Source organism: Lithobates pipiens, unplaced genomic scaffold (assembly GCF_037356315.1).
Source record: "Lithobates pipiens isolate NorthernLeopardFrog02 unplaced genomic scaffold, aLitPip1_a1.2 Scaffold_18, whole genome shotgun sequence".
Classification (NCBI taxonomy): Eukaryota; Metazoa; Chordata; class Amphibia; order Anura; family Ranidae; genus Lithobates; species Lithobates pipiens.
This window is the reverse complement of record NW_027507758.1, coordinates 194,260,978-194,279,710: the sequence shown is the minus strand read 5'-3', so window position 1 is coordinate 194,279,710 and position 18,733 is coordinate 194,260,978. Positions and strand designations below refer to the sequence as shown.

Below are 18,733 nucleotides of genomic sequence, written 5' to 3'. Positions count from 1 at the left end.
AGAGGTGGGGGGTGCAGAGACAGAGACACATAACACAGATCTGACAGGCAGGAAGGAGGGGGAGAGCAGAGAGGATAGCTGCGAATGACGGAGGGGCGTATGCTGACCACGAGGGTCGGGGCTCAGCAGCCATAATTATTGTGGTCAGCGCAGAGAGGGGGACACAAAAAGTGGCAAGATCAGCTAGATTTTTACCATTTAGAGGGGGGCAGATTACACCGCACAAGCACTGTGCTGTTTAACCACTTTCTGCCTGGCCTATAGCAGAATGACTGCCGGGCGATGGTTCTGTTATCCGGACTGGGCGTCATATAATGTCCAGTAGGATAACATACTGGCATGCTCCCAGAGGTGCTGTGTGTCAGTCTGGTTTCTCCGCATCCAATTCGCACGACAGGAGACTGTGATAGGCTCTCAATGGAGCTGGTTCACACATCTGTGGGGCAGCCACGGAGTGCACAGCAAAAACATCCTGTCCGTCTTCAGCTCAGTTTCAGGTCCAAATTCAGGCAAAATTTCAGACCTAAAACAGTGAACAGGGACACTGGACACCCTGCTGTACCCACCGCCGCACATAGTGTGAATCCAGCCTTAGATAAAGGAACTGTCATAAATACTATGCAAATTACTTTAATTTAAAGCAGATCTGAAAGGTGAGGAAGATCCTTAAAACATGTCCTGTTGAGGACTGCTGGAGAGGTTCTGTTGGATCCTCAACCTTCAAAAATGTCATTGCTGGTACTGACTCACCAATTAGTGTACCTGGGCCTGACATTGGATAGGACCTTGTTGAGGATCTTCCTCCCCTGGGCCAAACTTCTGAACCCCTATCTTGTGCCCAGGCAATCTAGTCTGAGGGTTGATCCTTGATTCGTGCTTACAATGAGGGTCTTGGGTTTTACGGTAGCCTCCTTTAAAGCACTGATGTATGCCCAGTTTCACTAGAGATCATTTTAACTCAACATTCTGGTAGAGTGCAACGAATAGATTTGGTCCTTGGACCGCTGCAATGCATCTAACCTACAAGGCTCTTCCTTTCTACAGCTTCTCCTGGTCTGCTCCATGCAGTTGAAATGGAGGACATTCCTGTTATTTTCTTGCACTGGACTTGCCCAGGAGTACATGGTATTTGGATATACTCAGACTCCTGGTGGATTCTTTGTGGACCCTTCCGGTTCATCTGAACCGTCTCTACTAGGGTGCGGCATTTCATTTTTCCTCTCCATTGCTGGTTTTAAAGTGATTGTAAACGATTACCTTGTAAAACAACCCATTCAGAGTAAAATAGAAATTAAATGCAAAACATTTTTCTATAGATAGGAGAAAAAAAGGTATTTTAGATTTATTTTTTATTTTTTTAGAAGTAATTTCGCCTTTTGCAAAAGGCAGGCATTGCATACATTTCTTCCCCTTCTCCTTTGACTCCATAGAACCCTGTCCTGATTACCCTTTAGAGGACAGCTTTTGAAACAATAAAGCCCCATACACACTATCAGTTTTTCTGCTGAGTTTTTCCTTCAGATTTACCAAAACCATATAATATGAGGTCAAACCTTAGGAGTTTCAATTTGTATGCAATCAGGCAGGCCCTTGCACTACATGGTTTTGGTAAACCTGAAGGAAAAAATCAGCAGAAAATCTGATGGTGTGTATGGGGCATTAGGGACATTCCCTTGTCTGACCTCACTCGCAAGGTTGCTTTCCTCATTACTATTACCTCTGTGTGGAAGGTCTGATTTAGTAGCCTTATCTTATTCCTAATGTTACACAAGGATGATGAATGTCCTCAGGCCTAAAACCTTTTTTCTCTCTTATGTGGTTTCCTTCTTCCACCTCAGCCAGAACATTGTTCTTCCTTCCTTATGTACTGCTCTGAAACATCCCTAAGGAATTTCTCTCCAGTGTCTTGATATGCCATTTGCTGTGAGTCTGCCTCTCATCTACAGCCTTATTTCAGCAATTTGATTCCTTATGCTATCCCCGCAGTACTTGCAGTGGACTCCCTACTTTTCATTCTACAATTGCTAGGAGGATTATGCAAGTCATCATTTGAGCCTGTGGTTCCCTGTTGAGGCTCACTGGACCAAATCTATTAGTGCTTCATAGGCTTTTTTAACATCAGGCATCTGCTACTTAGATTTGCAAGACTGCTACTGCTTCTTTTCACAAGTTTAATGTATTTGAACCCGTAAAACAACCCATTCAGTTTTACATAGAAATATATATAACATTTATAAATTCTTTCTTTTTTTACATTTTTTTTGCTCCCAGCACAGGCAGAAAACTGACCACTCTGGGATGGATGTTCATTGCAGCGTGGCCAGTTTGAAATAGAAAAGCAGGGAATGGCAGGATTTCACACAAAGCAATACAAAAAGAACAAGATACTTTTTAACTCAAGTACATGGCAGAAAAGGTTCAAATCGGCACCATGAAATGTTGGGGTAACATACTCCTTCTATGTTTTCAGGTAAATGTTCAGGCCCCCTCTAATGCTAGTTTCAGATGTAATATGCTACAAGCTGTTCTTTGAGTTATGTTGAACTCCTTCTTGACCCATTTGTATTGTGGGCCTGTTGGCCTTGTTTGCTTTATTGCCCACCCCTCAATTAAACCGTTTTGGACGTTCCAAAATACCAAAAAGTGGCAATCACTAAAAACCTATAACTACCCTTTGCAGTAAGGTGCACACATCACAAACAAAAGATTTCCCAGCCAGCCTGCTAAACAACCAGATTTACCCATCTAACAATCTGTTAAAAAGGCATTTGCAAATATATGCGCAAACTGCAGTGCCCACGTCAAGACTCCTCTGTATACTGCAGTCCTAAATCTATCATTTTCAAAGTCTCCTAAATAGGAACGGATTAAAGTGATCGTAAACCGCTGGGAAAAACCCCCCAAAAACCAAGACAATGGCATAATGGGCTAGTATGCATTACATACTAGCCCATTATGAAATATTTACGTTAGAACAAAGCTCCTGCAGCACGCCAGGTTATCACTGAGGGAACTGACATGTTCCCTCTGCGTTTTCTTCTTGGATTGCTGGCTCCAGTGCTGTGAGTGGCCGTGCGGGAGCCCTTCATTCCTACAAGTTTTGGCAGGATACGCTGGACCTGCAGAGTGCATGCGCCACTGATGTCAGCAGCTGCATATAGGGTCATTATCTCCTAGACCTTGCAGGTTTGGAAGTACGGCTGCAACTAACAATTATTTTCATAATCGATTAATCGGCCGATTCTTTTTTCAATTAATCGGATAAAAAAAACTGAAAAAGGGGAGAAATATATATATATATATATATATATATATGTGTGTGTGTGTGTGTGTGTGTGTGTGTGTGTGTGTGTGTATATATATATATATATATATATATATATATATATATATATATACACATACACACACACACACACACACACACACACACACGTCCCCCCCAGTATAGATGACACATTCCTCCCCTCTCACATGGTGTCACTGCCCCACCTCCTCTCAGCGCTCCCCTCCCCCCTCTGGGGTCTCAGGTTTTCTCACCCCTTCATGGTGACAGCGGCTCCTCCTCGGTGTGCCGGGTGGTGTGGGGCGGAGTCTCAGTTTGGACCCGCCACACGTGACTCAGCCGACTCCTCTGAATGGAGCGAAGGGCACCCCGAAGCGGGGAGATGGATGCATGCATGTGCAGAGCACAACCTCCAATCACGGCAGCGCTGGAAAGCAGCCCGGCGAGGGCTTGCCACGCCTGCGCTCTGCGGCGGGTCAATGGGAAGGCTGCTGGGTAGAGGGGGGAGGAGGAGCCGAAAGCAGCGCAGGCGTGTTGCTGGCGGGACGTCAGCTGAGTGGAGAATGCAAGCAGGCGTTGCTGCGTGCTCATGGACGTGGTGCTTGCATAGGACACGGGAGGATACACAGGATTCTAACGGACTGGCATGGGGGAAGGTGCGGACTAGGGGTGCTACGGATCAAAAAACTCACGGATCGGATCGTTCCTCGGATCAGAGTCACGGATCGGATCAATTTTCGGATCAGCAAAAAAAATAACACTATCCCCACCCCCCACGGCCACATAGTGTCATACCTTTTATTTAAATAAACAATCTCCCCCCCAATAAAATGCAGGTTATTACAAGCATAAAAACATAGTCAGCATATCACTGATGATTTGCGCCAAGCTCACCACCGATCAAAGTTCCTCCAAACAGACCGCCGTGATGAGTCCCGGGATGCCTATTGGCGCAAATTGTCAGTGTTGGCAATGTTTTTATGCTTGTAATAAGCTGCATTTTATTGGGTGGGAGAGATAGTGTTGTACCTTTTTATTTAAATCAACAATGTGGCTGTGCCGAGCAAGTGGAAAGGCTTAGATAGGATTAGGTAATAAATGTAGTGGTACCTGCATAAAAAAAGTTTTGAATGAGGGCAGGCAAGGCATCCAGCGTGACTCCTCCAGAATTCCTTCACTTGGGCTGACACAGGCTGAACCTGCTAGGGGTGACGTCAGCGTGCAGCTTGCCGCTTGCCGGGTGTACCAAGATGGCTGCTAGCTCCGGAGCTAGGCCGAAGCCACGGCCTTTCCTAAGGCTGCGGCCCGTTCCGCGGATCGCATGGTGCGGACCAACTAATCGATAATGAAAATCGTTGACAACGGTTTTCATTATCGATTATTATCGTTAATATCGATTAATCGTTTCAGCCCTATTTGGAAGATATTCTTTTTATCTACAGGTAAGCCTTATTATAGTGGGCAATACAACTGCTTTAAGCAGTGGATAGATTAAGGGGCAGGTGTGCCTTTTAGGAAGCCCAACCCTCCTCAATGGTACAGGGACACACATGACACTCAGCAAGAGCACAATAAAATGATTTTACTGGTATGTTAAAAATTCATTCTTATTTTTTGTACTTGACATACAATCCTTTTCTCTGTGTTCATTGGAGGGCTGATCATCTGCCAATCTGGCTTTGCTGCTTTGCTGCTTTGCTGCAGTAGCAGGTTTTGGCCACCATTAGGGGTTGCCCCGTTGTTGTTGTTGTCTTTTGTTTTTTGGTACCTGGCATCCTACTTCTGCAGGTGATTCTGTACATAGTAGGTAATTATTTAAAGCAGTGCTGTGTCTTCCAAAAATCAGAGAAAAGTATATTGCGCTACACAAAAACCTCATATTTTTCAGTAAAACATACAACAGAACTAATGTTAATGCACAATGTAGCCCCCAATTATTTTATTTAAATATAAATTACAGTAAATATTAAATATAAATGAGGCAAAATTGCGTGTGCTCCTGAAACAGCGGCAAACTACGATGCCCAACATTGTTTATAGGCATATCTTTTATAGCTTATCAGTTAACTATTAACAATGGTCCTACAATTGTTCCTCTTACTCTGGCATGTGTGGCAATACTTAATAAGTATATATAAAAAAAAAACTGCACTGGAAACACACTTAACAATTATAGCAGCAAATCAAAGTGAAATACACAAATAACAATAGATAAAAAATAAGCTGCGCTCTTCAAGTGACATGTTAATATGTAAATACAAAACGACATGAATAAATGAACAGTGATTGAAAAATAATTAAGAAAGGTGAAAGGTCTCAAACTGTGAAGCATGTAACTCATGTAATTCCTCCAATGGCGCTTGAACATTTTAGTGGTTCCTTCAATGAAGAACCAGCCACCAAAGGTTCAGTGAAAATCTTGTGAGTTTATAATATGAACACAGTGAATCGACCACCACGCAAAGTACATGCTTGCCAGATGCACAAGGTTAGACACTTGTGGCTAAAGGTGATTTGTAAATCACTTGCTCGTAGTTTGGGCTCAGATCCCAGATTGCACGTCCCCCCCTCCCTTCCACTCAGACACCCCCCCGACCACTAGGAGCTTCCACGTTATGATTGTTTATAGGGAGCACGGCACCCGGGAGAGGTCACAGCCAGGCATTGCTGTCAGTCTATTCTGAGTCTAACCTTGCCCCCTGAGTCATCGCAATACATTTACCGTAATTAACTGCAAGTTGTAACTATAAAGAAAGATATCTTTATAAAAAAAATTACATATATATACATATACACAAATATCGGTCTAGTATGTATAAATATAGAGCAGATATGGATGATCAAATATTGAACCATAACATAAAATGAGATAAAAAACAAAGGTAAGAGAAAAGGAAGGAGAAGAAAGAATAGATAAAGAGTAAATTCACAAAGTCAGTCCAGGTACCAGAGCATGGTTCTGCATATTTATTCTGAGTATGAATGAAAATTTGGTTACACGGCTTTAAGTAATCAGTTAAATAATCAGTTACCATGGCTGGAGGACTGAATCATTCTCTCATTCAGTCTTTATCCATGGATTCCATATTTTCTTGAATTTTGGAAATTGGTTGCATTCAATAGCAGACATTTTAGTGTGAGACATTGCAGAATTAATTCTGTTCTTGGTTTCAGCCAATGACAGTTTTGGTGATTTCCATGCTTTTGCCATTGTTTAGCAGCGGTTGAAAGTTGAACAAAAAGCTTAAATTGGGAGAATGTTAGATGGTCTGGTTTTAGATTAAGTAATGCAATTAAAGGGTCTGGTGTTAGCAGCGTTTGAAACATTTTGGAGGCTAGTTCAAATATTTTCCCCCAATAAAATTTTGCTTATTGGACATGTCCACCATATATGTAGGTTTGTACCTGGATCTGTACAACACCTGAAACAGAGGGCTGAATGGTTGGGAGTGTATTTAGCAATTCTGCCAGGTACAAGGTACCAGTGGGATAGAACTTTATAATTTGCTTCCATCGCAGTAACATTGGGCGAGGAAGATTTAGTAGTTAACCATATTTCAAACCATTCTGCATTGTCCAGTTTTCGTCCCAAATCTTCCTCCCACTTTTGGACATAGGTTAATTTATCAGATTTTGATTTAGTAAAAAGTTGTGTGTAAAGAGATGATAGCATTCCTTTAGCAAGTGGGTCATTTTTGCATATTGATTCAAAAGTGGAAAGGCGAGGTAAGGGTGATTCAGCATTTGTGAGGGGTGCGAAAAATATTTTGATTTGTAGATACCTGAATAGTTTTCCCTACGTTTCCGGGAATGATCTGAAGGAATTAGGAGTAATGAATTCATGGTGCATTAAGAGGTTGGCATTTGACCAGGCTTTAAATGATTTTGGATATATCCATGCTGGGTAGAAGGTAGGATTTTTGAAAAAAGATAATAGGGGGTTATATTTTGATTGTAGTTGATTTTTAGTTTTCAGGATGTCACAGAGAGATGCAAAGTATTTCGTTATAGGGTTACTGAGTGTTCTTTAGGTTGGAACCATAGTAAATTAGAGATTGAAAGTGGATCGCATTCCGAGGCTTCTATTTGTACCCATAATGGGATTTCCTTTATTTTATGGTACTTGGTGATACTGGCCAGCTTTGTAGTAGCTGGCAAAATTGGGGAGACCAAACCCTCCATTAGTTCTAGAGGCAAATAATGTACATGCCGGTATGCAAGGTTTGATAGGGCCCCAAACAAATTTTGATACCCTTTGTTGCACCAGTCTAAGATAATATGGGATAGAAATTGGTAGTACTCGAAACAGGTATAATAACTTGGGCAAGATGGTCATTTTAGTTGCATTTATTCTTCCTATCCAGGATAATGGGAGTTGTGACCATTGTTTTAATAATACTGTTCTTTGTTTTAATAGGAGGGGGGGGGGGGGGTAATTGGCTGTGAATAGATCTGTATAAGAGGCTGTTAGGTGGATTCCCAAATATGGGATAGACTCATCTGCCCATATAAAGCGGAGTGTGGCTTTTGCTGGAATCAATTCTGCATCAGTTAGGGAGATATCAAGAGCCAGGCATTTCTTAAGGTTAATGGGCAGACCCGATATTGACACAAATTTACTTAGAATGGGCAAAAGATTAGGGCCTAAAATTTGAGGGGAAGACAGGAAAAGAAGGATGTCATCCGCAAATATGCAAAGTTTATGCTGCAGACCTCCTACTTCAATGGCAGAAATCGTAGGGTTGGTCCTAAGAGAGGGGATAGTGGGCATCCCTGCCTTGTACCTCTTTAGATTTTGAATGATTCGGATTTGTATCCTGCATATTTTACGTATATGCCATAGGCTTATTATATAATGCCATTATCCATTTTCTGAACTGCGGGCCAATCCCAATTTTTGTAAAGAGTAATTCAAGTAGGGCCATGAAGCCGTGTCGGATGCCCTCTTAATTTCCAAGGAAAGAAAGCAAGAAGGGATAATTTTTTTGGCGATATGTGCCATAAGTATCGCCTAGCGCATATTATCGCCCACTTGTCTATGTTGCATGAAACACACTTGATCTTTATGTATTAAATTACAAATTATTTTGTTTAAGGTGTTTTGCTAAATTTAGTACTGAGTTTAGTGCTGGTGGTAGATGCCTGGTTTGTTGGTTTGTATAAAAATTATGTCTAGTGCGTTTATAGGTTTTATCTGCCATTTCCGTAAGAAATAAGTCATATTCTGTACGAGTTTTTTTCTAATTGGAATTTCGCGTTGGGTGACAGATTGTTTTGAAATGATATAGACGCAGCGTTAAAGTTGTTTTCTAGTTTCCGGACAAGAATTTTACATTTCCTTTTGAATAATGCCAATAGTCTCTGTATATTGCCTCACGTGCATGGAAAGTGCGAAATGCTTTGGTCCTTTTTGTGGTACGTTTAAACCCTGAACATTCAGGGATAATACGTTGATTGGTGCCATGGTAACGGATTATAAAGAGTGAACTTACCAAGCAGTATACAATTCTGGGTTGGTGGAGCGACCTGTGTGAACTTAAAGCGGGAGTCCACCGGGACTCCGCGTTTTTTTTTTTTTTTTTTTTTTAAAAGCCAGCAGCTACAAATACTGCAGCTGCTGACTTTTAAAATAGTGACACTTACCTGTCCAGCGCGCCCACGATTTCGGCACCCGAAGCCGCTCTCTAGGTCGTCTGTCGGGTCCTGCCGCCGCCATCTTGGGTATGGGAATCAGGAAATGGAGCCTTTCGGCTTCATTTCCCGGTTCCCTACTGCGCATGCGCGAATCGCGCTGCGCAATGACGGTCCCCGCTGCCTCTGGGATCTGTGTGTTTCCCAGCAGGCAGTGGGGCACTTGCGGGAAGGGGCAGGCACTTGCGGAAAGGAGCGTAAGTTACGCCCCTTTCCGCAGAGAGCTATCCCGGAAGTGGGTGCAGTTACCTGGATTATCCAGGTAACTGCACCCCCCTCCCCCCTGAAAGGTGCCGATTGTGGCACCGGAGGGGGGGAGGGTTCCGATGAGCGGAAGGTCCACTTTAGGGTGGACCTCCGCTTTAAAAGGTTTAGGAGAAAAAAGGAGGTCTCGTAGTGCCTGAAGGGGAAGAGAAAGAAAAAGCAGAAGCAAAAAAGGTTTACATATATGTAGCTTGATTTAAAACAAATAGATATGCGAAAAATTTAAAAAATGCAAAATTGGCCCGTGATAGTGGCCCATGATCCCTATTAGGGGAAAAAGAGTCTACGTCGGACTCCCACACCATATGTGTGGGTGAATGAGGTAGACTAAGGAGGACGCACGGGTCATCTGCGTGCAGGAAAAAATCCCTATATTGAGAGCATCAATAAAATGCATGTATTTTGGGTAGCAGGTAAATCGATAAAGGTAATTATTCTAGGTATTCCCATGTAGTTGCCTAAAGAATATAATATCTTGGTTAACTGGATCTATTATCTGAAGGCAATTTAGAAGGAACTAATAACTGGGTTAAACCTGAAATAATAGATAACATTTCGTATATATTGCAATGATATGCCTAAGGCTATTACTATTAATTCTTTTCATATTTAAACTAATATATTGGACAACATTAAACAGAAAATTATGTTATCTCGGGTCAAATCGAGGTTATTTGGGATAAAAGGATAGTTGGAGGCTAATGGTCAGGTAAAGGGATTATCAGTCTTCTTCTGACCCCTAAGGGCTCTTTCACATAGGGCGGATCCATGCTGATTCGCCCCGTGGACATCTGCTCGCTCAGCGGGAATCGCTCCGTTGATACCTGCTGAGTAGGAAGATAACCGGTCCGTCTCTGCACACTGCGCAGGGATGGACCTGTCAGAGCGCTCCTCACCCCTATGGGAGATCTGATGACGACAGACCGTAGAGTCCATCGTCGCCTGATCCGATGACGGATGGAAAAGTAGGTTTTTCCTCGTTACACTTTTTCGGATCGGAGCGGGTCGGATATCAGCGGACATGTCCTTAAAAACTGACAGGTGGACCTGAACGGATCGGTCATGTGAAAGAGCCCTTATTCGCCTGAATGTTTGCAGTATTTTGCTACTGGTCATTTCCTGACCATTTGTGAAGGTAAATCACAAAAAATAAAAAATAGTTTGTAAGAAAAAGCATAACATTTCCAAATGGCCTCTTAGGGGTTAAGTGAATAGGATTCATTTACAAGTCACTTATAGAATTTGAAAAGAAGGCATTGTCACTAGTTATGAATATAAGTAAAATTCCTACGGATTCATATGTTCAACCAGAATATATTTATGTCTTATAAGTTAAATTGACTGAGTTAATGCTATCAATCCATGGAATCTTCTTAAACCAAAGGAGTGGGGGCATACCTTATTCTTTTGTGAGAATGATGGTTTCCGTTATTCTTTGTATTTTGGGGTGTTTGTTAGTGAAGATGGGGCTGCTCTTCTGCGCTGTGGGGAAGTGCAGATTTTTATGCATCAGGTGAAGGTTTATTAGAGTTTGTTGCAATTCTTCAGCTGTTCTAGAGGTGTATCTGTTGCCTTGAAAGGTGAATTTGATGGAGAAGGGAAATCCCTATTTGGTATACAATATTGTGGCGTTGGAGTTCCAGTAATTGGGGTTTCATTGAGCGTCTTTTGGCAATGGTAAGCTGGGATAGATCCGCAAACAGCTGATACTTATAGCCTTGAAAGATTAACCACTTGCCGCCCGCCCTATAGCAAATAGACGGTGGCAAAGTGGTTGCATAATCCTGACCGGACGTCATATGACGTGATCAGGATTATGAGCCGCTGCGCGCCCCTGGGGGCGCGCATCGCGGCGATCGTTGTTGCGGGGTGTCAGTCTGACACCCGGTAACTATGATCTCGGTAAAGAGTCTCCGACGGAGACTCTTTACCACGTGATCAGCCGTGTCCAATCACGGCTGATCACAGTGTAAATAGGAAAAGCCGGTGATCGGCTTTTCCTCACTCGCGTCTGTCAGACGCGAGTAGAGGAGAGCCGATCGGCTGCTCCTCTGACAGGGGGGGGTCTGTGCTGATCGATTATCAGCACAGCCCCCCCGAGGATGCCCACACTGAACCACCAGGGACGCCACCAGACCACCAGGGATGCCAAGGACAAGGTATGCCACCCTAGACCACCAGGGATTCCAGTCAGTGCCACAATGGATGCCAATCAGTGCCCATAATGGATGCCAATCAGTGCCCACAATGGGCATCACTGATTGGCATGCATTATTGATTGGCACTGATTGGCATCCATTAGTACAATATATTATAATACAATGCCGCCTATCAGTTCCCATGTGTGCCGCCTATCAGTGCCTACCCATGCCCACCTGTGCCGCCTACCCATGCGCACCTGTGCCGCCTACCCATGCGCACCTGTGCCGCCTACCCATGCGCACCTGTGCCGCCTACCCATGCCCACCTGTGCCGACTAACCCATGCGCACCTGTGCCACCTATCCATGCCAATCCGTGCCAGCTATCAGTGCCAATTTGTGCCACCTATCAGTGCCCATCCGTGTCACCCATCAGTGCCCATCCGTGTCACCCATCAGTGCCACCCATCAGTGCCACATATCGGTGTCCATCAGTGCCACCTCATCAGTGGCACTTCATTGGTGCCACCTCATCGGTGCCCATCAGTGCCGCCTTATCATTGCCCATCAGTGTAACCCCATCAGTGTCCATCAGTGAAGGAGAAAACGTACTTATTTGCAAAGTTTTGAAACTGAAACAAAAAAAAAATTCGGTATTTTTTTATTTGTTTAGCAAAAAATAAAAACCGTAGAGGTGATCAAATACCACCAAAAGAAAGCTCTATTTGTGGGAAAAAAATGATAAAAATTTCATTTGGGTACAGTGTAGCATGACCGCGCAATTGTCATTCAAAGTGCAACAGCGCTGAAAGCTCAAAATTGGTCTGGGCAGGAAGGTGTTTAAGTGCCTGGTATTGAAGTGGTTAAATCTTTTTTTATCTCTGGCCGCAGTCATAACTTGCTCAATTGAACGGTAATACTGGAATTTTACAATTATGTCCCTTGGGGGACCGTCTGTTTTCTGAGGGCACGGTGGGCTCTGTCCAATTCCAGACGTTCGATAGGAATGAATGGCTGAAGTTCTTGAAACAGCGCTGTAATTGTAGACTGTATATCTGTCACCATTTCTGGAATTTCTCTTATGTGCAAATTGGATCTTCTGGCCCTATTTTCATAGTCCTTTAATTTAGATTGGAGTAATACATTTTCTTCTTTTAAATTCTGCATTTCAGTCATGTTGTCTTGTGTGTTCAGTTTGATTTCATCTATTTTTAGCTCCAAAGCAGCAGTGTGGTTACCTAGCTCTCTGATGTCTTTGAGGCTGCTAGTTATCTGTTCAGAGTTCTGCTTTAATGCCTTGTGGAGCATTTTCTCAAACTGATGCAAAAGTGCTGGGGATGCTGTGGATATTTGTGAGGGATTATGTGAAGGAGTTAGTTCAGTTTCTGAATCAGCAGGGGAGATTAGCTGGGTTGCTTTTTGCCTTTGGGAATGTACTGAGGCAGTGAATGTGGAGGGACCTGCCGCCATTTTAGCTGCGGTGCGCCCCTGTATGTCCTTTTGTGAGGAGGATTTTTGACTTGCCACGGTTTCCTCCCAACACCATTATGGTGGCTTAAAATTATATCTGCCTGTTCCCTGGTACAAGGGGGTACTGAAGGATACCTTTTGATCTTGCTATGTCCCGTATGAAGGCGGCTTTATCCCCAAAAAATCCACAACATTTTTATTTATTTTTTTGGGGATATTTATTATAGTAAAAAATATTGTGTTTTTTTTTCAAACTTGTCACTCTTCTTTTGTTTATAGCGCAATAAATAAACACAAATTTGGATACAGTGTTGCATGACCGCGCAATGGTCATTCAAAGTGCGACTGCACTGAAAATTGGCCTGAGCAGGCAGGGGGTGAAAATGCCCTATATTGGAGTGGTTAATAAGTGTTTCCCAATTGCCATTTAGGTACACTTATGTGCCTGATGTGCGTGTTTTCGGGGGGGGGGGGGGGGGGGGGGGGTCACTGTGAGAGATGTCTTTAACCACTTCAGCCCCAGAAGATTAGGCTGCTCAATGACCACTTTTTACAATTTGGCACTACGCTGCTTTAACTGGTAATTGCGCAGTCATGCAATGTTGTACCCAAACAAAATTGTGTGCTTTTTTTTCCCCACAAATAGAGCTTTCTTTCGATGGTATTCGATTGCCTCTGTTTTTTTTTTTTTTTTTGTGTGATATAAATATAAAAAGACCAAATATTTTGAAAAAATTTCTAGGGCTGCAACTAACGAATATTTTCATAATCGATTAGTTTGCCGATTATTATTTTGATTAATCAAATAATCGTTTAATAACCTACAAAAAATTTTTTGCTGCAATTTGCATTTTTACATTTTTTTTTTTGGCCAATTTGTTGTTGGGCAGATTAAAAAACACAAATTGCCGCAAAAACGTATTATTACATGCTTTTCTGCAGCTACTCCATTGAAGTATAATGAACCAAAAAAAAAAAAATAGCACAGTTTTGCATTAAAAAAAAAGTCCTCGTCTTTTCCAGATACGCAGCAGCTGAAAAAAATCATGGATGTAAACGTGTCCCATAGGAAACCATGTAAATGAACTGTAGTGTGTTTCTGCAAAAAGCACCAAAAAACAGAGGTGTGACCCAGGCCTGAGATGTTTAGTAACATAATGGGGTTAAAAAAACTAAAATTAGTACAAAAAGAGCAAATAATCGCTACTGTAAGGGGTTAATTTTTTACTATGGGACAGTGAAAGTAATATTTACAGTAGCGATTTGCTCTTTTTGTACTATAAAGGGCTAATTTTTGTTTTTTGTTAACCCCATTATGTTAGTGACCGATTATTTGATTATGAAAATAGTCGATTAATTTCACAATCGATTAGTTGTCGATTAATCGATTAGTTGTTTCAGCCCTAATATTTTCTCATTTTTGTTATCAGAAAAATCCAATAAACTCAATTTTAGTCATATTTAGGCCAAAATGTATAATGTATTTAGCCATGTGTCCTTGGTAAAAAAAATGTCAATAAGCGTATATTTATTGGTTTGTGCAAAAGTTATAGCATCTACAAACTATGGTACATTTTCTAGAATTTACGCAGCTTTTAGTTTGACTGCCTCAATTTCATTTCTTGAGGTGCTAAAATGGCAGAGCAGTACAACCCCCCCCCCCCAAAATGACCCCATTTTGGAAAGTAGACACCCCAAGGAAATTGCTGAGGGGCTTGTTGAGCCCATTGAATATTTTATTTTTGAAAAATGACAAAAAATGAAGTTGTCACTAAATGACATCTTTCTCACGCATGCCATGGTCATATGTAGAATTAGACCCCAAAATGCATTCTGCTGCTTCTCCTGAGTATGGGGATACCACATGTGTGAGGCTTTTTGGGAGCCTAGCCGCATACAGGACTCCAAAACCCAAGCACCTCCTTCAGGCTTTCTAAGGGCGTACATTTTTGATTTTACCCCTCACTATCTATCACAGTTTTCAATGCCATAAAATACCCAGATACACAACCCCCCCCCCCCCCCCCCCAAATGACCCCATTTTGGAAAGTAGACACTGCAGACTATTTGCTGAGAAGCATATTGAGTCCATGGAATATTTTTTATTTTTCTACAAGTTGCGGGAAAATGACAAACTTTTTTTTGCAAAAAGTTGTTACTAAATTATATGTTGCTCAAACATGACATGGTTATATGTGGAATTACACCCCAAAATACATTCTGCTGCTTCTCCTGAGTATGGGGATACCACATGTGTGAGACTTTTTGGGACCCTAGCCGTGTACAGGACCCCGAAAACCAATCACCGCCTTCTGGCTTTCAAAGGGCGTAAAATGGTGATTTTACTCCTCACTATCTATCACAGTTACTTATGTCCTGAAATGTCCAGATAGCACAAAACCACCCCCAAATGACCCTATTTTGGAAAGTAGACACTCCAAGGTATTTGCTAAGAGGCATGATGAGTATTTTGCAGCTCTCATTTGTTTTTGAAAATTAAGAAAAATAATGTATTTTTTTTTCAATTTTCAAAACTTTGTGACAAAAAGCAAGATCTGCAAAATACTCCACATGCCTCTCGGAAAATAGCTTAGTGTGTATACGTTCCAAAATGGGGTCATTTGGGGGGGGGGGGATTTGTGCTATCTGGGCATTTCCTGGCCTCCGAAACTGTGATAGGTAGTGAGGAGTGAAATCAAAAATTTACGCAGTAAGCCTGAAAGCGGTGATTGGTTTTCGGGGTCCTGTACGCAGTTAGGCTCCCCAAAAATGTCACACATGTGGTATCCCTGCATTAAGGAGAAGCAACAGAATCTATTTTGGGGTGTCATTTCACATATGCCCATGGCATGTTTGAGCAATATATCATTTAGTGACAATTTTGTGCAAAAATGAAAAACAAAAAAAAAAGTTTGTAATTTTCCTGCAACTTGTGGCAAAATATAAAATATTCCATGGACTAAACATGCCTATCAGCAAATAGCTTGGGGTGTCTACTTTCCAAAAATGGGTCATGGAGGGGGGGGGGGGGGGGTTTGAACTGTCATGGCATTTTATGTCACACCTCTCCCGCACTTCTAACCACTTGAAGACAAAGCCCTTCTGACACGTTTTGTTTACATGAAAATTATTTTTTATTTTTTGCAAGAAAATTACCCCAAACATATTTTTTTAAAGCAAAGGCCCTACAGATGAAAATGGTGGGTGTTGCAATTTCTTTTTCTCACAGTATATGTGCAGCGATTTTTCAAACACTATTTTTTTTTAAAAACACACTGTTTAAAATTTTAATGCACTAAAACACACTACATTGCCCAAATGTTTGATGAAATTAAAAAAAGATGATCTCATGCCAAGTACATGGATACTAAACATGACATGCTTTAAAATTGCGCACAAACGTGCAGCGGTGACAAATAGTGCTGCAACTAACGATTATTTTCATAATCGATTAGTTGGCCGATTATTGTTTCGATTAATCGGTTAATAACCTTAAAAAAAAAAGTGGGTCAAATTGACGTTCATTTTCAACCACAGTGACGGGAAAATTTGGAAATAGAAAACTTTTTTCAGGCAGTGTATGTGGTTTTTGTTCAGATATGAAGTAAAAATTTCAAACAAAATTCTTTTATTCAGCGAATGTACAAAGAGTTTTCATCTGAATATTCTCACCTGAAAATTGATCCGCGAGGCCAGCATAAGGCTCGGTACACACCTATGCAGTTTTTGATTTTGATATGTTTCTGCAGTGCTTTTTGCTGTGCGTTTTTGATTTTTGCGCACGTGATTTTACTGCAATTTGCGTTTTTTTGCATTTTTTTTGGGCAGATTAAAAAACACAAATTGATGCAAAAACACATTACATTCTTTTCTGCAGCTTCTCCATTGAAGTATATTGAACCAAAAATGCGCCATTTTTCGTTATAAGTCTCTGACCCTTTCCAAATATGCAGAGGCTGAAAAAAGCACAGATATGAACGTGACCCATAGGAAACCATGTAAATAAACTGTAGTGCGTTTCTGCAAAAAGCACCAACAAACATATAGATGTAAGATGTTTAGTAACATAATGAGGTTAAAATTAAAGCCCTTTATAGTACAATAAAGCAGATAATCACTACTGGAAGTGTTGTTTTTACTGTAGAACAGTGAAAGTAATATTTACAGTAGTGATTATATTTTTGTACTCATTTTAGTTTTTTTTTTAAAACCCATTATGTTACTGGCCGATTAATCGATTATGAAAATAGTAATCAATTTCATAATTGATTAGTTGTCGATTTAATCAATTAGTTTCAGCCCTAGCGACAAACTACATACATTTTTAAAAGCTTTTACAGGTTACCACTTTAGATTTACAGAGAAGGTCTACTGCTAAATTTAGTCTACTGCCCTTGATCTGACCTTCGCAGTGATACCTCCCATGCATGGTGCTATTGCTGTTTACATATGACACCAGACCGACGCTTGCGTTCACCTTTGTGCGCAAGCATGGGGGGACAGGGACACTTTTTTTCTCTTATTTTATTTTTTTATTTTTTATATAATTTTTGTTATCTCGGGGGAATGTAAATATCCCCTTTGATAGCAATAGTTAGTGGCAGTTACTCTTTTGAAAATTTTGAGTCTATTAGACTCTAGATCTCTCCTCTGCCCTCAAAGCATCTGATCACACCAATATCGGTGTGATAAAATGTTTTCCCAATTTCCCAATGGCGCTGTTTATATCCGGCGAAAGTCATGAAATTCTTATAGGTTTCTGAGGCCATAGTAATAATTGGTGCCGTTCTGGTCTCTAATCAGCTCTATGGTCAGCTGGCAGCATCGGCTGCATTTTCTGGTTCCCTGTTGGGACAGACGCGCCTGAGAAAGCCATGGAAGACCGGGGGGGGGGGGGGGTGCAGGTTGAGTTCTCTCCCACTGCTTGTAAACGCACAGTCTAGAGGCTAATTAGCCACTAGGATTGCTTTTGGATGAAAGCCGACTGCTGGCTGAAAAGAATGATATCAAGATGATACCTAAACCTGCAGGCATCATTCTGGTATAAAGTCCAGCAACATACCAGTACTTTGCTGGTCCTTGTTGGGCATGCATTGTAATGTTCTTTTTTTTTCATGCAGCCTGTGGGTTGAACGAAAAAAAGAAATTGATCATGGGTATGCCCCAAAATACCACCCTTCATCCACCCACTTCTAATGATGGGCATACATGCAGCATTTTTTTTTTTTTTAACTGTGGTGGTGAAATCGCCTCCTACAGCGCTGTCAACTTATGTCAAGATAAATCAGTGCTGCAGCTGAATGGCCTAAAACATATATGCCGAAGCATGGGGGAAATCTGCTTCTAATGTTAGGAGCAAATCTCTCCTTAACCCCTGCCCCTATGCTTCAGCATATATGCTCTTCTTTTTTTTTTTTTTTTTTTTTTTTTTATCTGTGTTGGTGAAATCGCCTCCGACAGCGCTGGAGTCACTGCTTTATGTATCGTGGGAGCAAACACTGTTGCTGTCAGAATAAATGAACCCATTCTGCAGCTGAATGGTGTACCTGCAAAGCTAATGATGGTTAACAATAAAACAAAGTAACATTACAGTATAACAGTAAGACATACCATAACTGCAAAGCAAATACAATAAAACATAGTAAAAATAAAATAGAGAGAGAACAATAGATATAGAACAATAGTGAGCGAACAATAGAGCGAAAGGTAGAGAACGAATATGGTTACATAGTTAGTCAGGTTGAAAAAAGACACAAGTCCATAGAGTTCAACCACAAAAAAAATAAAAAATAAAAGGGGGAGAGAATAATAGAGAGAGAGCGAGAAGAAAAATAAAACCACAACTATTCTTTATTGTATATCACGGGACACAGAGCCATAGT

At 41.5% G+C, this 18,733-nt stretch overlaps 1 protein-coding gene across 4 annotated transcripts in view; it reads left to right on the top strand.

Annotated features, from left to right (window-relative positions):
- MAP4K3 (mitogen-activated protein kinase kinase kinase kinase 3) overlaps positions 1-18,733 on the top strand; it is a 783,526-nt gene that overhangs the window by 195,587 nt on the left and 569,206 nt on the right. The window lies entirely within an intron of this gene.